The sequence below is a fragment of the Sorex fumeus genome, unplaced genomic scaffold, assembly GCF_029834395.1.
Source record: "Sorex fumeus unplaced genomic scaffold, SorFum_2.1 ptg000098l, whole genome shotgun sequence".
NCBI lineage: Eukaryota > Metazoa > Chordata > Mammalia > Eulipotyphla > Soricidae > Sorex > Sorex fumeus.
Genome location: NW_026606155.1, coordinates 24,386,993 through 24,412,701, shown reverse-complemented (window position 1 = coordinate 24,412,701; position 25,709 = coordinate 24,386,993). Strand labels below are relative to the sequence as shown.

Genomic DNA, 25,709 nt, shown 5'->3' with positions numbered 1-25,709 from the left:
TTCTGCCTACGTGCTATCTTCCTTGCATAAGCATTTTGGTAGGGAAAGTAAAGACAACGATAAAATGGAGTATTCTTCACATTCTCAACAAACCACAGGAGTTTATGTTTTGGAATTTGAGTTGCTCTCTTAACTACTATAGGATCAATTTCATTCCCAATAGGTTGGCCACATATGTGTTATCTATACCCTTTAGGCGTGTGTAACTGTACCGGGATATTTACACACAGAAATCACCTCGTAACCTATTATTCAGAACAAACACCTGTTATTATGTGATAAATACATCTTTCTTGGTGACTCTCTCTTAGTAGATAAGATATTAAAACCTATTTTAGCTCTGATAAATCTAACACCATAGAATTTATTCTGCTTCTTCCCTTTTTTAACTTTGTTTCTAGTTTCATGATACATAGTTAGAGCACTGATTTTTCCTGGGTGATTAGGTTAGTTCTTTACTTCTGTATGCCTTTCAGTGTGATCAGTACATTTGTATTAAAGTTCTTTACCTTTTGTGTTTATTTTGAGTTATTCCCGCATAACAGTTGATTTTAATTACTCTTCCATTTTTTGAAATGTTTTTATGGTTACAAATGTCAAAGTTATAAATTTTTAAAAAAGGTATTAGAGACTGCTCACTGCCTTGTTTATTCTTTATAGTCCACACCGAATCCTCCAGTTCCTGTCTGACTGAATTTCTACTTGTTCAAAGGTGAAATTAAAACTTAGTGTGACTGACAAAGTCTTGCTGATCTCAGTTCTTCCTTTGTTTTGGAAAGTGTGTACCCTGTTCTGGGTGCCTCAGATTTCTTATTTTACTTTAAACACAAGTTGTTCATTTTTGCCTCCATGTATTTGCACACTCTTCCACAGCCTAAAATACTTCCATTCCTTCTTGCCTAGCCCATCTTTAGTTATTCAAACCCATTTCAACTCTTACATCCTATGTGAAACCTTCCTTTCTTTTCTCCTCTTCCCGTTTACATTGCACTCCTCCTACATTTAGTAGCTTTATTCTGTAAACTTATAGCTCCATAATATTTGAAAATGTTATATAAATTTCATGACATTTAAATTATTGATGCATCATGTATCAGCTTCTTTATATCCTGAACAGCCTTAGGACAGAAACGTTATGTTTGCATTTCCAACATTTATGCTCAAGTCTATTGCACATTTCAGTGTTGTGGTAAATGCAGATTTGGAAATAGACTTCAGTTGTTTTCACTTTTTTTTGATCTTACTCCTTCACTCTTTATTTCACTTATGTTATAAGCCTTTGTGCAATAGAATGTGAATTCTTATGATGTAATGCTCATGATCTTACTGTACACTTTCTACATCTTTCATAATTTCCTACTGTGTTATATGTGGGCACAACATAGGTAGTAAAAACTCTTTGATCTCTGGAAAGTTATAATATTGAGTTAATTTTTAGATATGACATAAAGTGAAATCAAGGTATTAAAATTAGTTAAAATATGCCTAGAATCCAAGATTATTATTTGTCAGGTTTACATCCTCATTGCTAAAACAGAAAATTACTTGCGCACTTACTCTGTTACATTAAACTAAATTGTTGTGTTGGAGACAAATCTCTTGAACATTGCTTTTATTTGTTTTTAGGGTAACTTCTGGAGATGCTTAGTCGCCCTTATTCCTGACTCTGTACTCAGGGATTACTCCTGGTGGGGCTCCGTGAACTGTGTGGGGAGTTGTACCCTTTGTACTGTCTCTTTGTTCCTTCTTTAATAGTCTGTAGAAGACCTTTTAGAAGACCTTTTGGTCGGCTTTTAGAAATCCTGGTTTTATTCAGAAGGCAAGTTTGGTGACCTTCCAAATTGTGCTTCTGAGCTGCTTATGTTCAATCAGTTCTGTATAAGTTATTCAGCAGATTATGTTATGATGTAAGAAGCTTATTTTCACCAATCTCTTTGTTCACCACATCTGTTTCCTCTTTCCCTCTGGTAGTTCATATTCTCCTGCCACTCCTTTGTGGTTGATCACATTATAGCTTGTTTTCCAAAGTCCTGCCTGAAATCCAGAAGAGAGGTGTGGTAGCTTTGAAGATAGCACACTAAAATGGGGGCCTTGGCGCCATGCTTTGTGAGGGCACAAGACCTGCTGCTGTATTGATGTTGGTTATTCAGGGAAAGTGAGCTATGAGGGTCCACCCACTTCTGTTAATACTGCCCCATATTGTTTATTTAGTTTACATTTATCCAAGTAAACACAAGTGCATCAAAGTGAACATTGATCAATATCCCCAAATTATCATTGTGCAGTTACTACTTACATCACTTAAATCAGTGAATCCCAATCTTTGTAGTCTCCCCAAACTGTCCCCCACCTCTCTTAGCCCCTTATAACCCCGATGTACTCAAAGGTATCTGCTGTCCCAGGATATAATTTTACTGATCTTTGAATTTTATAGAAATGGAAAAATTTCCTCTTGTTCATGACTTCTTTGACTTGGTGAGATTCCTTTCTGTTGTTGCATCGTTGTGGTTCATTTATAGTCATTACTGTTTAATAGACAGACTGCAGCCTGTGGGCTGTCAGCTGTATACTATTCTTTTGTATGGATATTCCACAATTTATTTATTACTGAGTTTTGGCCACTGCAGTCAGCACTTCCTTTGGTATTTTTGTATTTCTTTGGAACTGTGTGTATGCATTTTCTGATAGGCGTTTCCCTATGGTGGTCTTGCTGGGTCACAGTGACTATTTATATTCTGCTATTTTAGACACTGCAATAGTTTTCCACTTGACACTCCCACCGGCACTGTAGGAGAGAGGAATGACTCTACATCTTAAAACTAATACCGTGTGTTCCAATTTTTCGATTTTAACTGTCTTGATCAATATGCAATTGATACAATTGTTCCTCTAATTTGTGTTTCTCTGGTCAAGAAACTTTTTTGTTTTCATTTGGGCCAGTTTGATTTGCTATTTGGACGGCTTTTTCTTATTGTTTTGTCATGGTACTTTATATATTGTGAATGAATTCTTCAATGAATTTCATTTTGAGACTTGTATTTATTTAGTTTTGTATAACTATAAACATGTATCACTGTATCACTGTCATCCAGTTGTTCACTGATTTCCTCCAGCAGGCACCAGTAATGTCTTCATTTATCCTAGCCCTGAGATGCAAGTGCCACATTGGAGCCTCTTTCAGGATCAGGGGAATGAGACCCATCATTGTTACTAGGTTCTGGCATACCGAATATGCCATGGGGAACTTGCCAGACTCTGCTGTGTGGGCAGCATATTCTTGGTTGCCTCCCGGGTTCTCTGAGAGCAAGAACTAGACAATAAGAGGAGGTTCTGTGTTGTTCTCTTCTGAGAGCTTGGTTTTATAATCTCTGGATCTTGGCTGTTGACAGGATTACACGCTGCTGGAGCAGTTGATGGGTGTAACTGTCTAGGTACTGGAAGATGGGGGATCTGGGTAGAGGAGGCCCAGTCGCAATCGAGCAGGCTTGGAGATCTCAGCCCCAGGTCCCGCACACTGGGGTTTCTCTGCCGGTTCCTTCATGTGTGAGGCTCGTCCAAGAGTGTGGAGAGTGGTCTTAAGCATGGTCTTATAAACATGTGTAACTATAAAAATATTTTGTGTAACATGAAGTGGGTCGGCACTCTGATGGCTTAGCTGAGCTTGAGGCTGGACAGGCCCGGGAGTGGGGAGCCAGGGCTCCAGTGTAACTGCGTCCAGTGGCATTTGGGGCAGGCTGGGTGCGAGTGGGAGGTCCGCTTGTCTCAGCCCCAGACGCACAATAGGGACCCACAGTTGGGATGTCCTGCAGCAGCAGCTGCCAGCGACCCTGATCAGGATCCTATCTGAGGGATATTCTCGACCACCACCAGCCATATGAACTTGGGGGTTCCTTGGACTCTGGATCCCCCTGGCTTATGACAATCAAGGGGTTGCCTAAAATTATCTTAGGCTGGAGCCTAAGCTGGAGCGATTGCAGGGCTGGAGCAATAGCACAGCGGGTAGGGCGTTTTCCTTGCATGCGGCCAACATGGCCGACCCAAGTTTGATTCCTCCGCCCCTCTCAGAGAGCCTGGCAAGCTACCGAGAGTATCTCATCCTCACGGCAAAGCCTGGCAAGCTACCCATGACATATTTGATATGCCAGACACAGTAACAACAGAGTCTCACGATGGAGACGTTACTAGGCCCGCTTGAGCAAATCGATGAACAATGGGAGGACAGTGACAGTGATGAAGTGGGTCAGGATATGCCGCCATTTCAAAATGGCATATCCTGAACCAGATTGACATAAGGAATGTTTTAAGGTGAGGGAAATGGAGGATCAGCAGCCATAGGAAGTGCTCTTTTAACCTATTTTCTGCCTGGAAACTGAGCATTAACTTCTGTTGTTCAAAATGTGCCCCATCTTACATATCAGGGTAAAGACATTCTATCTCTAGAAATACTAGAATCTTCTTGACTTGTATAAAAATACATGTTGTATGTGTGTTTTTGTTGTATTGTCTGATTTATACAGATGTAAATGACAAAATGACAAATACATTGTGGTATATATATATTTATATATATAATGGGATACTACTCAGCTGTAAACATGATGAAATCTTTTGCTGTAATGTGAATGGAGGTAAAGAAAATCATGTTAAGTGAAATAAGTCGAGGAGAAGGACAAATATTAATGATCTCATTCATATGTAGAGAATAAAGAAACCAAAAAAAGAGACTAACTACTATCTAATGAAAATAAACTCTTGAACTTTGACTACAGAACTGGGATTACCAAGTGATGGTGGGAGTGGGCAGAAGGGGAGTAAGAGGAGGACTAGAAGGAATACCATAATAATAGTGGAGGGTCTTTATAATGGTGAAGATGAAGAAATGTAAATGTTTGCAAATATTTGCAAAAATGTAAATGTTAATACTCTCCATGATAACTCAAGAGGAAGGGAAGAAAGAGAGATTTAGAGCTACTTCCAAGTTTCAAATATTTTCTCTAATTTCTAATTTTGAGTATAGCTGATTACTTTTTAAAAGGTTAGTTTGGATAACACCACTGTTTGACAGGGATTGGCTGACTCTCTGTGTCACTGTATGTGGTACCCTGAGCACTGCCTGACACAGTGGCCTAGCCCCACCTCTAATAAAGACTGGTTTTCTTCAGAAAAATGTTTTGGCAAAGTTTTACAACTATTTCATTTCAATTAAAGATGGGGTGTCAGAGACCAAACCTAGTTCGGCTGCATGCAAGACAAGCACCGTATCCATTCTGCTATCCCTCCAGTCCCTCAATGGAGTTGCTTATATGTTTTTTTTCCTTTTTCTTCCAGGTTATACATTATCAATGTGGATTCTATTGTGTGGATTCTATTGTCTAAATTTTTGTAGCCATGGCACAAAAATATAGTAAGTTGCTTTACTTCTTGTTACCTATCTTATAAAGTATTGATTTTCTGGCTTTAAATTTTCATTGGAACAGAAATGTAGAAATAATAGGTTCTTTTGAATCTAGATTTTTTTTCAGTTTGCTTTGTTACTTGCTTGTTGAGTCTCTAGTTTCATTTGCAGAGATATCACAGCAACAATTGCTTTCCTCTTCTCATAAACACTGTTGCTCATATTCTTCGCTGGAGATACTAGCACAGAGCTCTGTCTTGCTCTCATTCATGTCATAGAGGTGAACTGTCCAAAGCCCTGAGTGGCCTCTTTTAGGAACAGTGCCATCCTGCAAGTTCATGATTGGGTCATCACAGGCAAGATACTGGCTAGTGCTTGCTGGACATGACCAGGTTGGAGAGATGGTCCTGGGAATCCTGGTCTTGTAATCCTCTTTTAGCCAGTGAGGTCTGCCTCACTGGCTTTTAGTAAAAGCTTCTGATTCTCCAGACTAGCAGCCACAGAGAGAGTCTGCGTATCTTTCTCTTCTGGAAATTATTATGTGCTGCTGTGAGGTCTACTGTGACTGCAGCCAGAGCAAGAAGAAAGGATAGAATGCACAAGCAGCCTCAAAGCCTGATCTTTCTCCAGAAGTCCAAGCCTTTGAGCCAATACATTTCTTTTCTGTTAAGCTAGTTTGAGTTGGAAGCCAAAACATCCTAAGTGATTCACTTAATCTCCATTTTATTTTTAGTAATCCATTAGTTTCTCCCTAGGGGATGTGGGAGTAATTGCAAAGCAAAGCAAAATAATGCCATTAAATTAAACTGGCATGGTATGTTGGTGTTGACTGGCATTCTTTTCACTCTTAACACTTAACAGGTAGTGATTTAGTATTGAAAGACATGAGAATAAAATATATCGCCTTTATAGTCTTTCCCCCAGAAGGTTTGCCTTTTAATCAGCCCACTTTGGTTGCTTACATAGAAAATGGTCTTAGACTACTGGCTGGAAAACATTCCCGTTTTAGAGGTGTCTATTTGGCATTATCTGCCAGCTCTTAGTTTTTTCTTACAACAGTTTCACCCAAACTTCTAGTTCCACATTTGTTTTTTATTCAGATATAATACTGTGCAAGAAAAAATATAACAAATATCCAACTGTATCTTCCCACAGTACTGATGAGCAATCTTATGTTTACCAAACAGTTATCACTGTCACTGTCCTCCCATTGTTCATCGATTTGCTCGAGCGGGCCCAGAAACATTGTGAGACTTGTTACTGTGTTTGGCATATCGAATACATCACGGGGGGCTTGCCAGGCTTTGCTGTGTGGGTGAGATACTCTAGGTAGCTTGCCGGGCTCTCCGAGAGGGGCAGAGAATTCTAACTCGGGTTGGCCATGTTGGCTGCATGCAAGGCAAACACCCTACCAAACAGTTAAAAAAAAAAAAAAGAAAAAGAATAAGACTCTCCCACAGTAATTTCCTTACTCTTAGTACCAGGAACTGCAGTCCTCACTTCTGTTTTTATTATTCCCATGCATTTTTTTGTCTTTACCACATATGATTTTTATGTGATTTTTGAACTTTGGATAAATACAGATACTATGTATATTGTTTAAAATTTCAAAGGAATTTAGAATAAAGAGAAAGTCATGGAGAGAGACTATCAGTTTAGTCTGACAATAATCAGAAGATCTGTTTTTTCAGCATCCTAATGTTCTGTAATAAAATATGTTAAATTATAAATATTCTGTAGTTTAATTAAGATGCTCCCACCCATTTTTCTTTTGGAATCCGGTGCCTGGTGTGCTATTGGGCCACTTTCTGTAGCTGCATCTGCAATCCTGTGCAGGTTTGGAATAGGTAGGGCACCTTTACACCCTTGAGTTGTTTGAGGGCTTTTTGGATCCTTTTCATTGGTCAGCATGCAGGCTTTTGGCAGACTTCAATAAATCTGCAATTTTTTCTATGCCCAGACAAACATGGCATTGTCTTACAGCTCACTGTTGCATCTGTAATATTAACTCCTGTCCTCCTGTTGTTCATCAATTTGCTCGAGTGGGCACCAGTAACGTCTCCATCATGAGCCTTGTTGTTACTGTTTTTGGCATATCAAATACACCACAGGGAGCTTGCTAGGCTCTGCCATGCAAGCGGGATACTCTCAGACTCTCCGAGAAGGATGGAGAAATCGAACCTGGGTTGACCATGTGCAAAGCAAACGCCCGACCCGCTGTGCTATCGCTCCAGCCCAGAATTAACTCCATGGTTCTAAGTTTGCTGGTTTGTTGATTTGTTGCTTGTCCTGATGGCATTATGCAAGAAGTATTCACGCCTAGGAACAGACTGAAGCAGTACTCTTGCTTGCGCATCTGACAGTCTTTCTTGTATCTTACTTCCCTTGGTGTCCTGATTTGAGACCATTTTGTATAGTCCTTATCTCAAAGGTGGCTTGAGCCATTTAACTTCCCTGTTCAAAAGACTTCTTCTTTTGCTATGGAGGATTCCTGTTACTTTATGTGCTTGTTTGGATTCTTGCCCCCAAAGAACTAAATCTTTTCAACTTGGGAACATAATTACTGATAAAGTGTCAGAAAAAGGATGTCACATTTGAAAGATTTCTGATTTTTCAGGATGTAATTTTTGCTTGAATGTTTAACCTGTGGGGGAAAAGCCCCTCATGCCCCAGTTTTTCTCCTTGGTTTATGTTTGGTATTGTGATATTCATAAGGTGTATCTGTGTTACTGGAAGTAAAACAATTACTTCTTTTGTTGAAATGGAATTTTAGGTTTGTGTGCTTTGTGCCTACATTTTTCTTATTTTTGTTGTTAAAAGAATGTGTCTTTCTAACTTTAGTTGAATGTAACAAACTGCCATTTCCCCCCTCCAGTTTGTATCAAGAATCTCAAATTAAAATGTTGTTTATGTTAAAAGATTTAACCATCAAATGAAAATATCCAGTCAATGAACCCGTTATGGAGACAGCTACTAATTCTCTCTCATTGGATAATAACCAATACTGTCATACAACAGAATTCTATTGCATTTTGCACATCAGGTCAAATATATGTAAAACAAATGCAGGATTATTAGGTGTCTGTTGTGTACTGTATTTAATTTATGTTTTCTTTTCAAAAAATTTTAGTGCTGTTGATTTTTCTTTCCTTTCTTTGTTTTTGGGCCACACCTAGAGGTGCTGGAGGGACCATATGGGAGCCGAGAATTGAACCAGGTTGGCTCTGTCTAAGGAAAGCGCCATACCATTTGTACTATCACCCCAGTCCCTGTTGTTGCTTTTAAAGGAAAAGCTTATTGAAAATTTTACTTGAAACCCCAATTCTGTGAACTAGGATTTTTCTGTTTCTTATGGAGCAATTTGTGTTCTTTTATTCTTTAATTAACAAATTAATTATTGGGGGTGTTTGGTCCAACAGCCAGGGGCTATTCCTAGCTCTGTGCTCAGGAGTGACTTGTGGCAGTAGTTGGGCGTGCCGGAAATTCGCCACCTACAAGAAAAGTGCCTTAACACCTGTACTATCTCTGCAGCCCTCTAAATACATGAATTTATACCACATAATGAAATAGTGCCTCTCTGGGGAACCCTCCACTGGCTGAAGGGACGTGTAGACAGTGAGTCAGCCATGTAATTAGGCCTTGCTCGCCACACCCTATTGACTTGAAGCCCTGGCCATAGACCACTTAGTCTGGGAAAGCAATACATGAATCATCTAAATTGGCACAAATTATCCAGAAGGCAACTAAGTGTTCTTTTACTCTATTCTGATTAAGGATATTAGAAAGGGAGAACTGCTCTTTGAGACTCAAAAGTATTATAGAAGGTAAATAGATATATTTGACAGAGCATTTGTTCCCTATAGATTGAAGACAGCGGAACATTTGGCTTTTGTGAGCAGTATCCGTTGTCTGGTATTTCATTTCCCCCCAGGGATCTTCCTTTACACATTATACCCGGTCCATTCTCCCAGCCGTCTTGTTCCCAGAGGAAAAGCTGGAGGGTCCTACTGCCAGCAGCCTCAACAGCACAAGTGAGGTAGAGGAAATCCTAGAAGTTCTAATTTGCTTTTTTCAACCCTTCTACACTCGTCAGTAGCTCTCCTGTTCAGGGTAGAATTTTGACATCCCTTGTCCTCCTTTGTCAAAAGCGGAGGTCAGCTGACTTATTAGAGACCTGCTCAGTACCTTGCAGTGAAGGAGGTGAAAGTCATTTCCAGTCTTCACTAAGTAATTCTGACTGTTTCAGTTTATTTTATAGCAAAATTTAAAATAATTGTATTCATTCTAAAAATAATTGTATTCATTCTAAAGGTGGAGGGATTTATAAGTCAGGTAGAGTAGAGATAAAGATAAAATGAGAAGTTTTCTAGGTAGGAAGTAAGACTTTTAATCAGTCTTTGTTTTCTTTGGGTTTTCTCTGGTGTACAGTGGGACTTTCCAAGGTTTTACTGCCACATCGTATCTGCTTCAGAGAACAAAAAAAGCAGGTTTTATAAGATCTTCAGGTTTTCAACTTGTAAAATGAGCTGACAACTTAACCCATGTGAATAACCCTTATTTTTACACAGTATATGGGTATCCCAAAGGAACGCACCTTTTTTGTTTTTGTGTTCGAGTCACACCCAGTGTGGTCAGGACTTGTTAATGGCTCTGCACTCAGGGATCACTCCTAGGGGTGCTCAGGGGACCACCTGGGGCTACCCAAATAGAACCAGGTCAGCCTCATGCAATGCAAGTGTCCCTCCCGCAGTACTATGTCTCTAGCCCTAGTAACACATCTTTTGATAGGAAGTCCAAGTAAGCCAGAGTTTGCATTTTAACTGTGTTTTATAGTATAACCAAGAACTGCTTTATGTCTGTGAGTGTATGCAAATATTTGAGTGAGGTTATCTTTGTTGGTCTAGGGCAGAGGTCCCCAAACTTATCTGGCCTACTTCCCCCTTTCAGGAATAAAAATACTACTCCACCCCCTTTCCCCAAATCCACCTTCTTTAAACAGAGCACGCCCATTGCAGGACTACTGACCTCCACCCCTCACTGCCACCAAATTAGGTTCAGCACTCTACAAAAGTAGTATTGCCCACTGGGACACCCTAGTCTTGAAAAAAAATTGTGCTTGCTCCTGGCTGTGTCATTGCTCAGGGGTCATTTGTATTACTGGGTTGTGCTCAGGGGCCATTTGTATTACTGGGTTGTGAACCTGGGTTTGCCTTGGACAAGGCAAGCACTCTACCTGCTTTACTGTCACTCTGATTATTGTCAATAAACATTCTAGAGTTGCTGAAAATGTGTGTTTAAATTGTAAAATGATTGTTAGCACATCTGCCAAAATAAATTGATTTTAGAACAAGTTTCTGAGAAACTGATTTGTAAAATATTTTATATCCCTGTGTACCTTTTGAGGGGTTAGGCAAACTTGATAACAACTACACTAAGGAAACAGTAGTATATGTCTTATGAAAAACTGTGTTACATGGTTAGGTAAGCACTTTTCTATACTGTAAAGCACAAGGGCCCCCTTACTGATGATTTAAGCCTTGTTTATGAAGAGTTTGTTCACTAAGGACTGTGGTCATGTTTGTCATAAGGGCTTGTTTAGTACCAATTAACCTTTCACTTAATACCTTCTTGCAATTAGAAGCCAAGAGACCATGCTTCAGTACCAAATGTAAATTGCCCAACCATATTATCCTTAGTTTGCATATTATGTAAATAATTGGGTCATTAGCCAACAACTAAACTGAGAGGAGTGAAGAGGTTCACCTCTAGTAGGAATGTAACTTTATGGTTTCTAGATTGCTTTGTATGAATTATTTCCTCCATGGCAGTCAGTATTTTTTGTTAGTGATTGCTGTGATATTAATGCCTCAATTGAGAATTCCAGAGTTCTTAATGAGTATAAAAGTACCTGAAAGAGTTGTGTATTTGATTATATCTTACCCGTCAGTGCCATATTCCTTCCAACTTTGTGGAAATGGAATCTCAGATTTAGTGGATGTTAACCTCTAATAAATATTCATCACTATCACTTACAACTTTTTTATTTCAAACCAATTAAATAGAAATTATTCGATCTGTAGGATTAAGAGCCCTATGTAATCTGGAAAACTGTTAAACAGTATGTGAAAATAGACCAGCTGTCTCTATTCCTGTCTGTATATTTGACCCCATCCCTAAAATTGGAGGATATCCTCATTGTACTACTACACAGTGGTCTCATTTTGATTATGGAGACACTAGCTTATATCTATTCACTCTGCAAGTGTACAGCACTTACTGGTTGTAAAGATGCAGGCCAAGGTCCAGCATTCATTGTTGCTGTAATTTGTTACTTTAATTGTATTTGGATGATCACTTGGACTAAAACACATTCAGTTATATTTATTAGAAGCCTCAAGCAAGCCTCAGTTAACACTTTGCTTCCCAGCAGAGTTTTAAAATAGCTTCTCTAACAACCACGCCACTTGTGAAAATGTAGCAAATGCAGATAAACAGAAGATGGAAGTAAAAACCATTTATAATCTATGCTCCAGAAATAGCTGTTGTGAACTTTGACTAATAATGTGTCCTCACAGAACACAGAGAGCAATGTTCAAACAGGGATGGGGGAAGTGGACACACACTAGTTAGGACAGGAATGACCATAGGATCCTTCTGTCCACATTGATTTTCTAACTGCAGGCATTTGTTTCTACCCACCCAGTTGGGATCATTTCATTAAGGAATATGGAGGAAGCCTCTGCAAAGAGCAGCTTCCCTTTCTAGTGTCTGTTCCTGGCTTGTGTCTATTTGTGATTATTTTTAGGGAGGGATTTTCTTATGTAGGGCATGTTTCTCTGTGTGGAGGTGTGAGGAGATGTGTTTTGTTTTTCAGGTAAAAGATTCCATAAAATAAGCTGCTTTACTGAAAGAGCAGAAAATAAGACTGAGTCTAGGTACCTGGGAAATAGGGGAGAAGAGTCAAGTGCCCTGGGGCTGCTTGTGTTAATTCTCAAGGGAAAGTCCCTCTTGCATTTTCAAAGCATACCGAATATATGTCCCCTGTCACATTGTCTAATGTGCATCTTTCCTTTCTACTTTCCCCTCTTGCCTTTTTTTTTAAAAATCAGCTTTATATAGCTCCACAATGCAATGTAGTCCAATTTACAAGATCTGTTTCATTTATAGCAAGTCAGACTATTGAATGATTTTTCAAATCTTCACACTATAGAGACACAGTGAGCAACAGATCTCTCCTTGGATTTGGAAGTGTTGGTCCTGTGTGGCGTTTTGTTAGTTTCTGAGTATTTTTTTGTTCGTTGGTGTCTTTCTGTTGTGCTTAATAGAGAAATCTTCCTCAGCTCCTTTCTCTCCAAGCAGGCTTCTGTAGAGTGTCTCTCGATAGCAGGGTCTTTTCCCAGGAGCAGTAAGGTACTACACCACTGTAGTTCCCCAGCTAAGACCCTCCTCACCCCCACACACCCCATTTTCTTCTCCTGAAGCCATGGTGACTTAAAGTGAGCAAATAAAGAGAATGTTGTTCTTAGTCTACATTTGTCAGTGACATCTTTTAATTTGGGCACTTTCTCCTTTTTGAATTTAGCCTGGAATTCTTTGGAAAGCTCCACCCCTAAAAGAAAATGAGGGTTTTTTTTGTTGTTATTGACATTTTAATAAATGGAATCTTCTATTTTTAAATTTTTATTAGTGAAACACCATGAGGTACAGTTGTAGACTTATAAATTTTTGTGCCTGGGTTTCAGTTATACAATGATTGAGTACCCATCCCTCCACCGGTGCCCATTCTCCACCACCACGGATCCCAGTATCCCTCCCACCTCCCATCCCCACATCCCACCCTGCCTCTGTGCCTTTTGTTCTCTCTCTCCTTTGGGTGCTATGGTTTGCAAAAGAGGCATTGAGTGGCAATCATGTTCGGTCTATAGTCTACTTTCAGCATGCATCTTCCATCCTGGGAGGATCCTCCCAACACTCTTTACTTGGTGCTCCCTTCTCTATCTGAGCTGCCTTTCCCACTAGCGTGTTTGGCTGGCCTCCAAGCCATGGAGTAAATCTCCTGGTCCTTATCTCAGCTATTCTTGGGTGTTAGTCTCCTATTTTGTTACTTTATGTTCCCCAGATGAAAGCAATCATTCTATGTATGAGGATTTTTTTTTAATGTGTTTCAGCAGCTGTGAATTTTAGTAAGAACATAGTACTATCTTTGAAGATTCCTTAGTTATGCAGCAGGAGATTTCTGGATTTCACATTTGTAATTTTGCTGTCCCTTTCCTTGAGAAAGTCTTTTGAATTATAGCAGGCAAATATTGCCAAGTTTTAAATTGTAATTTTGTATTGTTAGAAAATATTGAAACTTTGATTCACTGGAGTCATGATATGTTTTTAGTTTCAAGCATCAATTTGAGACATTAGCGTATAAATGGTTGAAGAAAGCAAAATTTGTTTCCAAAACATTTATCAGTGATAATAGTTGTCTTAGCTTTACTGCCTGTTTTACTGTCTGTGACTTCTGAGGTATTGAGTAGTTCCTAGCTGCTATCGTTGACCCACAGTGTTGGAGTTATGTGTCAATTTATTTTTTGCATTAATACTCACTGGATTTATTTCTGTTCTTAGCCCCAGATCTTAACACTAGTATTAATGCTTTAAATAAATAATGACCTCATGTTGTTTATCGGTTACTTGGGTTCTTAACAGGTACAACTCTTATCAATGTGTTACAGATTCTATTATTAAGTTTCCCATTACTACACAACTTGATCGGAATTTGTTTTAGATAAGATTCTTAGACTGTAAAATGAATAACTTGCAAGAGGAGTGTGGAAAAGAAAGGGCTAGGGAGATTGCTCAAGTTATAGAGCATATGCGGGCATGCAGGAGACTCTTGAGTTTGATCTGCAGCATTCCATGGCCCCCAGAACACAATCAGGTGTATCCTGATGGATCCTAGTACTATCAGGCCCCTGTAGCACTGCGTCTCTAGGCCTGCAGCACAAGCATCTTTAGGAAGGGCCCCAGCCTATCAGAGCTCACTGGGGATGGTCTGCATATTAAATACATGGTGAGACTGGGAAGAAACACTTCTCTCCCCTCCCAGAGTAACTAGAAGTGAAACTGTTGTCTGTTGTAAGTCCCCAGGCGTCTATGGGTGGAGAGATGCTGCTCCCGCTGCAAACATCTTCTGAATCAGTTCAGTGGAACGGAGCCAGGTCACATTTGGAAGGGGGCCTAAAACTGCTTCTGCATTGGCAGCAGCACCTCATCAGAAATGCTTTCCTGCATTTCATAGTAAACTGGTGCTGACTCGAATGGGGAGCACTAAAAATACTGTATGGCAGAGATTTGATGTTCTTTATAACTGGCCAACAGTTTACATTGACAGGCTTTTGGGGGCTTTTTTCAGAACACTAATCGCTTGCTGTCAGCAGCTTGTTTGACCAAGGGGAAGAGATGGGCTGATTATGGCTTGTGTTGTAAGACTGCTTGATTAAAGGCACTCTTCCGAGCTAATATTGCCTGTTATTTTCTCTCCAGTGCAGAGTAAAATCAAATTCCATGTAAAGCTATAAAATGGTTAATTTATAGCAAAGTACAAAGTTGTAGGTAGGACTGACAAAATGTTGTATCAGTCATCTTAGAAATGTTGTTAAAGAATACAGTAGCAGGAGAAACATTTGACAAAGACATTTGAACTCTTGTTACAATAAAATTGTCCAGAGCTAGTAAGATAGTCCAACTGAGCACATTCTTAGAATGCTAGATGCCCAGGTTTGATCTCCAGCACTAAATGGTCCCTGTCACACACTGGCAGGAGTGACCCCCAAGCACCCAGCTGGGTGTAGCCCCTGAGTGCCCCAAAACAAATGCTAAAGCAATTTTCCTTGTTTCTTGCAAATCTCCTAAGAGATGCTTAGATTTGAGGGTCTATTAGATGTTCTGAATAATTGGAAATTAAGGTAAAATCATGTACTCTTCAAAATACTGTAATCAAATGAGCAAAGAGGAGAATCTAAGATGCAGTGTCCACGGCTACCAGAACTTGTTCATGCTGCATGAATATAATCATAATTTATATCTGCTTCTAAGTGAAGTCACTATTTCATGTCAGGTAAATTGGTGTCTTTATGGGATCATTTATATTTACTAAATGTTTTAAGTTAACATGGATCATATGTTCTATTTTTAGAATGTTTTAGTAATCTAAGGATTGTGGTATTTATTGGTCAGTGACATTTCTGTTTTAAGGATAAATTAACGAAATTCCAAATGCATAGTTTCTTGTTAAAAGTTGCTAAACAAGTTGTTTAAAGTATAGGAAACAGGATGGAGATATAGCTCAAAGGGCTGGAGTATTTGCTTTGCTTGCAAGAGGCCCAGGTTTGATCCCTGGCACCGCATGACTCCTTGAGCACTGAACTGGACTGACCCCCAAGCACTGCTGAGTGCAAACCAAAAAAAAAAAAAGAAGGAAGGAAGTGAAGCAAGGAGAGAGTGAGGGAGACCTCTTACTGGTCTAGGCAATTCATACGGCCATCGCAGAGTTATAAATGAGTTCATCATTCAATACATTTTTGCACTGAAAGGCACAAAGGAATTAGAAGCACAGGGAACAGAATAGATAGCTCAGAAATAAATCCATGCACATATGGCCAATTAATTTATGACAAATGAGCCAAGAATATACAATGGGTAAAGGATGCTTTCTTCCATAAATATACTGGCAAAACTGGACAGCCACATGCAAAAGAACAAACCAGTCTATTATCTATTATCTTAGGCCATCCACAAAAATAAACTGAAAATAGATTACAGGAACTTAGACTTAAAAACCATAAAAATTCTCGAAGAAAAAATTCTCGTAGAAAGCAAGAGGTAGTAAGTTCTTTGCCATCTCACTTGTTAGTGCTTTTGGGATATGACTCCAGAAAAAAAAGGATAAAGCAAAACAAATGCAACAAAAAGAGAAACACGTGGGTTTGAACCAAACTGAAAACTTTTGGCCCAGCAAAGTGAGTAGAATCACTGTATCCAAGAGTAGTTGGATCTAGAGTGGATGTATGCATTACTTCTACTATGTGGTGTATAGCATAGTGATTGCAGTTAACATATCTCTATTGCTTATTTAATTTTTTCCCCCAAACTGATGGTGCCATTTTACATCTGTACAGCTCATCTGTAGGACTTCTGGTTACTTCACACTCTAACCAGAAGTTACTAGTATCAGGATTTTATTTATTTGTTTAGCAATTCTAGGGGATGCTTGAAATAGCATTTCATTTTTATTTGTATTTTTTTTTATGCCATACTGGCTGTGTTCAGGGCTCTGTGCTCAGAGATCACTCACTCTTCGTGTTGCTTGGGGAACCATATGTTGTGCTGGGGATTGAACCTGGGTTGGCTGCATTCAAGTCACACCCTTTACCCATTTGCCTTACCATTTTTCCGTCGCTATATTGTTCTTAATTTGCTTTTTGCTGGGAACATGATTTGGAATATTTTTTTATGTGCTTTGTCTTTTTCAAGTCTACTTTTAAATTATTCTTCTTAAATTTTTGATTTTAAGATTTTAAATATACATTAAAACATAATTAAAATACATGTAATGTATTGACAATATCTTATAAGGAGCAGGGTATTTAATTTTAAATCTAAGTTATCCTTTGTGATGGTAGCTCTTTTTTTATTTTTTTTTAATTTTCTTGAATCACCGTGAAATAGTTACAGGCTTTCATGTTTGATTTAGTCACACAATGATCAAACACCCATCCCTCCACCACAATTCCCCACCACCAATATACCCGGTATACCCCCCTTCCCCACCCTCCCCCTGCCTCCATGGCAGACATTATTCCCCATAATCTTTCTCTACTTTTGGGCATTATGGTTTTCAGTACAGACCCTGAGAGATTATCATGTTTGGTCCTTTATCTACTTTCTGCACACATCTCCCATTCCGACCGATTCCTCCAGCCATCATTTTCTTAGTGATCCCTTCTCTATTCCAGCTGCCTTCTCCCCTTTGCTCATAAGGCAGGCTTCCAGCTATGGAGCAATCTACCTGTCTCGTGTATCTACTATTCTTCGGTGTCAGCCTCATGACAACAAATGAGAGCATTCCTTCTATGTCTGTCCTTCTCTTTCTGATTCATTTTACTTAGCATGATACTCTCCATGTCTATCCATTTATAAGCAAAGGTCATGTCTTGGTAGCTCTTTACTGCATCATTTAAGTTGTCTTTGTCTATCCAATATTGGAAAGATACTTTAGGGTTTTATCTTTCACATTTTGGGTTGAAATCCTATTAAAAATTTTTTTTGTACATGAGAGAAGGCAACTTGAGCCGTTTTTCATTTGTATGTTTAATACCATTTGCTAAACAGACTTTTTCTGTTGAGTTGGTATGTTGGTGGAAAATCAGTTGACCATTTTTGCATGAGTCTATTCCTGTGCTCTCTTTTTTTCCCTGTGTGTCTGATCTAAGGCTAACATTATATACTATTTCACTTATCCTGCCTTTAAAATAAGTTCTGAAGTCAAATAATTAAACCTTGAAACTTTGTTTTTCCTGTTTGGTTCTAGATATTTTAGATTTTCTTAGGAATTTTAGAGTCTTGTCTTTTTAAAAAAATTTTATGAAAGGCTGTTATATTTTGAATGGGATTTCATTGAATCTGGGGTTGTTTCTGGCTGTGCTCCAGGTGACCATGTGATGACAGGGATCAAACCTGGCCCTCATGGAAGTACATATAGCTTAGAGCTGTCCCCTCAGTTCTAAGAGAAGATCTTTTGATAATACTCAGTCTTCTCATACACAAACCATTCCACTTCATTTTTCACATTAGTAAGTTGCAGTTTTCAGTATCGCCTTTTCATATTTTCACAGTTGGCTATATTAAATGTTATTATTTTTTAAATTACACATGTGTTGCTTACTTGCTAGTTTAGAGACATATACTGCTAGCTGTATATTGACTTTACATCCTTTAGAAAGAACCTCAATGTCATTTTCTAGTTCTAATGTGTATATTTTATAGGGTATTGGCATACACAATCATGACAAATGCCTATAAATGATAAGTTTTACCTCTCCCTTTCTTTATACTCTTTTATTTCCCCCTGTGCCTGGAGTCACACTTGGCCGATGAGCCACATCTCTAGCTCCCTTTTCACATCTTCTGTTTTTATCTATCTGTCTACCTATCTATTTATTTGTTTTTGGTCTTTTGGCCACACCCAGAAGTGCTCAGGGCTTACTTCTGCTTCTGTGCTCAGGGATCACTCTTGGCAGGGCTCCGGGAACTGTGTAGGGTACAAAGAATCAAATTTAGGTTGGTCGCAAGGCAAACACCCTACCTGCTAACACCCACCCACTCTGCCTCTTTATATCTTTTTTGATTGGGTTTTTTTTTTCCTGTCCTTACTGTATGAGCTCGAACTCTGTAAAATAATCCTAAAAGTTGTGAGAATGGAATCTTTACCTTATGCCTGATCTTAGGGGGAAAAGTACTTAGTGTTTCATTGAGTTGACCCATAATTTTTTTATTGAGACTTCTATTATCTCTGGTACCCAGATCCACAGTTCTCAGTCTTTATGTGTTTGGGCCTTCCTTTCTGGGCAGTTGGCTATGTTACCAGCCACTCTGTTCCTGCTTTGCTGCTTCCCTCCCACAGAGCCGATCCCCTTTACTTTTTCCTTGGTTCTGTCTCTGTGAAAATCGATGTTTATCTTTTATCGACTTCTCTTCATCCGTTTGTTCTTATTGTGAATGTGTATTAAGTAGGCATTGTGTGACTGAGTTTGCTGGTTTCTGAGGCTCTGCAAGCTGCCGAGACTGGCTCTCTGTCCTACAGAGCTCAGTTCACACAGAGCATAGAAAGAGTTTTGAAGAAACTAAGGGGGCACTCCTTAGAGTTCCCCAGAGGGACTGTCTTTCTCTCATCTCGAGTAAGAGAGAAGGTCTGCCATGAGAGAGAACAATTCTTTCCTCTTGTACAATCCTCAAGACGAGGGATTGACTTTTTCTTTTAGTTTCTGGATCTGATCACACCTATCTCAGCTATTTCCATGTCATCGCTGTGGCACTGCTCCCAAACCCAGTTGGAAGTGTAGTTCTTAGGATTAGACTGTGGTGCGTATTGCTTGTGCACCCTGTGGTTTTATGTAAAGAACACACCTAATTTTTTTTTAAGTGCTGGATTGTAGTAACTTGTTTATATTTAAAGACAGGAATTTTATATGCAGCAGAGACTCATAAGTGAACTTGTTGAAAAACTTCCATTTTGTGCTCAGCTGTATCTCTATTTTGTTACTAGATTCCCCCCCTCCCCAATTATCTGAATTATCAAAATAATTCAGGGGCCATAGATATGAGTAAAGGGGTAGAGCACATGCATAGCATTGTGAGACCCCAAATTTGATCCCTTGCACTACATACCTCCCACCCCTCCACTGCCCTTGGTGTCATCCTGGTAGGCTCTGACATCCAACTATCAGGCCAGTGTTGCTGGGCCACACATTGCTGGGAGTTGTCCAGGGCTGTGACCCCTGCAAAAACCTAGAAGTTTGTTTCCTACCCTAGAAATGTTTTCTAGAGTAACTTTTTGTTGACATCTTCCCATGAAGTTTCTGTCCCTGGAGCTGCTGTGGGATAGGAAGAGATTTCGGGGCTGGAGCTGGAGCGATGGCACAGCGGGTAGGGCGTTTGCCTTGCACGCAGCCAACCTGGGTTAGAATCCCAACATAACCCCTGTGCATTTCTGGGTGTGACCCAAAAAGAAGAAAAAAAAAGAGCTTTCAGGGCTGTCATCAGATCAGTCCTGGCCCTCCCCAGAGATCCAGGTCCCCGAACCACAGAGAGCAACACACCTGCTCAAAGCTTTTTGTTCATTTGTTACCAGGATACTGTCATTTTCTCCCGTCAGAATGCCTCTCAGGAAAAAGTTTTTATTCTTAGAAGACCTGACATCATAGACCATGTTTTATGAAGGTAGTACTAAGGATTAATGTATTTTCAGATAATTGAATAATAAAACTATGTACAGTGACTATAGTGTAATAGATGTAGAATGCACTGTTAAGTATTTCACTAAAAAAGAAGGTAGAGCAGTTAAATCCATTTAAAATACACAAATTGAGTCATATCTTATTTATGTCAAGCAATGTTCACTGCTTAGCATCTATTAAATGTATCAGTATGTCTTTAAAGTTCTTAAATATGTTAATTCTCTAATTCAATTACATAATGAAACTCTGTATCAGCATTTTATTCACTGAATTTGTCATTCACAGAATTTGTAATAACCTTGAAAGATAATTCTTTTATTACAAGTGGATTTTTAAATTTATACTTTGCAGAGAGAAATTTGGCAAGCATAGAAGGTGTTTACATATCTAATAAGGGAGAAACACACTTTTTTTCAGGTTCTCTATTCTCCTGAAGTTTTCATCCAGTTCTGAAACTTTAAATGCTGTCTGTGTGCCCATTTTGTGTGACTAGCTCAGGCTTGCTGCAGATATGTATTTCAGACTGCCTTCTTAATCTCTTCACATAAAGATACTCAATAGACATGGTTAGAATAGAACTTTTGAGTTACACCCAGCTCCTCTTGGTCAAGTCAGCATGATTATATCCCCTATTTGTAGTCCCTTAACCTGCTTCTCTTTCACTCAGAACAGCTAAGGGATCTCATCTACCACCCAGTTATCTAGCTCCTGCTGGATAATCAGAGGTTAGCTTTGATTCATCTCTTCTAAATCCGTAAGTGTATCATATTTCTTACCCACATCTAATCTATGTCTTCTCCTCCAGTAACTGGCCATTTTTGCCCACTTCACTGCCAGTCCCACCTTAACTCATTTCATGTTGGGTCATGTCACTAGACAAGGCCATGAAGTCTTGTATCTGATTCATATTACTCTAACCATGGCTTTTATGCATTCTCAAGGGTGTATGTGTGTATGTGTGTGTGTGTGTGTGTGTGTGTGTGTGTGTGTGTGTGTGTGCGTGCATGTGCATGTGCATGTGCATGCTAGGACTCTAACACAGGACCTCCCACATGCCTAGTTGCATCCCCAGCCCCATTTTCTCACAGTTGGATGTACATCTATCTGCATTCTGTTTTATCCCCTGCCACCCTCAGCCCAGCTCTGCTTTGGAATGTTAAGTTTGTTATTGTTTAAGGATCTTTCTGCTGGTTCTTTCAGCTGCCTAGAATGTCCTCTCTTTGTGTAACTACTTCTTCCTTGACCCTTTAGGGCTTCTTATCTTTAATGACTGTTTCAAACACAGAGACCTCTGGAGCAATCTATTGATGAGAGCAGCCAAGCGGTTCTCTTGGCCATATCACCATATGTTAACTTGCTGAAGGATGCATGTCACTTGCCGTCCTTGATGTGATTTATTGATTTGCTGTTCCTTCTCTAAACTGCTGGGTTGACCACCTTTTCCCTAGACTTTAGAACTATTCACAGAGTAGTTTTTTATATAAAATATTATTAATTAAAGCAACAAATTGTACTTATGTCAAGCATCTAATTAAAACTGAATGAAGAACGCTGGAATTTCTAGCAAGCAGGAATTAGTAGTTATTGGCATGGTTATCTATTAATTACTCTATCAGAATGTAGCAAATATTCTTTTCATATTCATTTAAGGGGATGTTTTACTTATTTTATATGATCTAAGCATTTTTAAAAACTTTTTTAGGTTTATTTACATATGCATTTCCCGATAGCATATATTTCTTTTCAGGTCCTAGGTCAATAGTGAAGTCTCCTCCCATAGCAGGTTTCAGAACAGTTTGGGAGGGTAAGTATAGAACCATAATATACATCAGCTTTGGGATGTAGAGATCCTGGGCACCTTCCTTCCTTGCTTTTACTTATGAGACTTAAATGTTGGAACTTGGGGGTGGTTATATGTCTTACATTTCATTGTTAAGGCTAATGCTCAATTAGGGTCTTCAGAATTCAGACCTTTGATGGATGGCCAGTAGGCACATGAAAAATACTCAGCACTACTTATCATCAGAGAAATCCAATTCAAGACAACAATGAGTACCGTCGCACACCAGTAAGAATAGCACATATCAAAAATAGTAAGGACAATCTGTTTTGGAGGGTATGTGGTGAAAAAGGAACACTCATCCACTGCTGGTGGAAATATTGTCTGGTACAACCCCTGTGGAAAACAGTACAGAGGTGTCTCAGTAAACTTAGAATTGAGCAGTCATATGACTCAGGAATTCCACTCTGGGGCATTTACCCTCAGGATATAAAAAGCACTCTTTCAAAAGGACACATGCACACCATTATTCGTTGCTACACTCAGTAAAATATTAACCAAGATGTAGAATCAACCTAAGAGTCCAACAACAGCTGAATAGGTTATGAAGATGTGGTATGTATACACACTGGAATACTATGCAGTTGTAAGGAATGATGATCTCCATTATCTGTGGTATATAGAATACTGGATAAGGAAATGTATTGTAAAAAGGGATGGGTACCTATGGGCTGGAGAGATAGCACAGTGGGTAGGGCGTTTGCCTTGCATGCGGCCGACCCGGGTTTGATTCCCAGCATCCCATACGGTCCCCTGAGCACCGCCAGGAGTAACTCCTGAGTGCAGAGCCAGGAGTAACCCCTGAGCATAGCTGGGTGTGACCCAAAAAGCAAAAAAAAAAAAGGGATGGGTACCTAGATCACCCTTGACCCCAGTGTTTCGAGAGGAGAAGGCCAGAAAAGGAAGGAAATTAATGGGGAAAGAAGAGAACAGGAAGTAATAGGTGAACAGGTATCAGGGCTACAGTCATACTAGTGATATGGGTGAGTGGTATGGCCATATATCCAAAACACATACTCAGTGACATTGAAAATACGAGATCTAAGCTACAACTTTGTAATGTGTCTGTCAGGTTGATAGGCAGGAAATGAGTGGTTGGTAATGGGGATGGAATATGGGAACACTGGTGGTGGGATTCGTGTCAAAATATTATATGCCTAAAACTCAGCCATCAATAACTGTAAGTTATAGTTTTTTCATTAAATTAAACATTTATTTAAAAAATACCACTCAGGTCTCTTAGACTAGAGAATTCTTGGTATGGAGGGTGGAAGATGTTTAGCATGGTTTCTGGTCTTTGCTCCTAAATCTAATGGCTCTGCCTTCTTTCCTCCCTGCCCCCATCTGTGACAATCACAAACATCTTCAAGTATGCAATGTCACCTTTGGTAACTGGGGTGGAGGTGGGGGAATGCAATGCCTAAACACACTGTTCTAAGTAATGTATTTTCTCCTTTTCACTGGGAAATTACTAATTTTTTTTTTAATTAGAAGTAGGCCAGAGCTGTAGAACTCTAGGGAACAGAGTATGCGCTTTGCATGCAGGAAGTTCTTGTTTGATACCTGGCACTGGATTGTTTTCCCCAGTGCTGTCAGGAATGACTCCTGAGCACTGCCACGTGGCTCCAGAATTAAAAATGAAGATGAGGAATCTATATTCGGGGTGAGGGAATGTAGCCAATTTTAAGAATCTTATAAAAGAAAGATTGCCCATCTTACATCATTACTAAATTATAAAAATAGGTTTTTATCATGTGGGCTTCTAATTCCACGGTAAGCTTTGCTTTAAAACCCTAAAATATGCTCAGGGAATTTGTTCTTTCAGTGTTTCTAAATTTTTCTCCTGCTCTATCACCATGGAGCTGACGACTAAGAAAGACATGTTAGGTTAAAAACAGCAATGACAGGAGGAAAAAATGTTTTATTTTTTCCTTGTTCCTTACCCCCCTCCCCCTTGTCTTCACTGTTCTTTATTCCTCAGTCAACTAAATGTTTTTATCTGAATGCTTTTAAATTTAGTGTCACAGTGGGAAACACATGTTTTTTAGAGCAATTTTCCCCCTGGATAATGCAAATGTCATCATTTGAGTAGATCTTTGATTTGATATTGTAAGGTAAGGGAAACCTATAGGATCTGTGAAGGGTGGGAACCTTTTACCTTGCCTGTACCCATTTTAGAAAACTGTTACTGTAGTTACTGTAGTGACCAGGGGTTGTTCTGCTTATAAGTGTTATTTTGGTGTGTCCGTGTGTTTATGTGTGTATGTTTGTGTATGAGTGTGTTTATTGCTAAGGATATATGCCAAGGCAAGATAACTGATGAACATTCTTGTCTGAATCTTGGCTTATGCAAATGGAATGTTCAGTGTAGTACTTTTAAATGTACCAAGAATATTAGCCTGCCTCATGAGCTGAGGGAGAAGGCAGCTATAATAGAGAAGGGATCACTAAGTTAGTGATGGTTGGAGGGATAGTTCGGGATGGAAGATGTGTCCTAAAGGTAGATAAAGGACCAAACATAATAGCCTCTCAGTATATGTATCGCAAACCATAATGCCCCAAAGTAGAGAGAGAGAGTAGAGAGAGAATGGGTGAAATTGTCTGCCATAGAGGCAGGGGGAGGGGTGGGATGGAGGGGGGTGGACACTGGAGACATTGGTGGTGGAAAATGTGCACTGGTGGAGGGATGAGTGTTCACTCGTTGTATGACTGAAACTCATACAAGCTTTCTAACAATTAAAAAATAAAATATAAAATAAAAAAGAAAAAATAGAAGTCAGATATTTACACACACACAAAATAAATGTACCAAGAATAAACATTAAATGGGCAAGAGGTTTTCTCACCTAACATTGATGAATATTTGTATTATTTTAAAACATATACTAATAGACTATTTATGTTCAGTAAGGTAGCTTGGAGAGGTCTGCTTAAAATAGTATTTTCCTTGATCACTTGACTTTGCATTAATCATTGAGTTGCTCAAGCGGGTGCCAGTAATGTCTCCATTTGTCCCTGTCCGTGCTAGTGTAGCCCAATGGCGTCTGTTCATTCTAGGAACACGAAAAGCCTCAAACCGATCATTTAGGGTCTTGACGAAGAAGTCTGACCATCTCATAGGTGGGCGGCCACACGGTCATTTGACATCCCGTGGAATCCAGTCGGTAATGGCTCTAGTCCAGAGGTCGTCTCCAAATCTCATTATGTGTCTAGCCCATCTGATTTTCGACTTCTTGATTGTCGATGAAGGTCGGAACTCCGGATTCTTTCTCTCATTTGAGTGAAGCGTGATACTCCAAGCATAGCTCTTCTGATTCTGATTCCTCTTTGGGAGACCCAAATAGAGTTCTCATCCTGTTTTTGTAGGGCCCAGGTCTCTGAGGTGTATGTTAATGCAGGAAGAACAGTGGAATCGAAGAGATGTGCCCGGAGCCGGAGGTTCTTCGTCCTCTTAGCTGTTTCTTCGATG

General features: G+C 39.4%; 1 protein-coding gene across 1 annotated transcript in view; it reads left to right on the top strand.

Annotated features, from left to right (window-relative positions):
* SIPA1L1 (signal induced proliferation associated 1 like 1) overlaps positions 1-25,709 on the top strand; it is a 358,911-nt gene that overhangs the window by 159,862 nt on the left and 173,340 nt on the right. Inside the window, exon 4 of the mRNA XM_056134390.1 lies at positions 5,329-5,404. The gene's annotated coding sequence lies outside the window, so the exon portion shown is untranslated. The remainder of the gene's footprint in view (positions 1-5,328; positions 5,405-25,709) is intronic.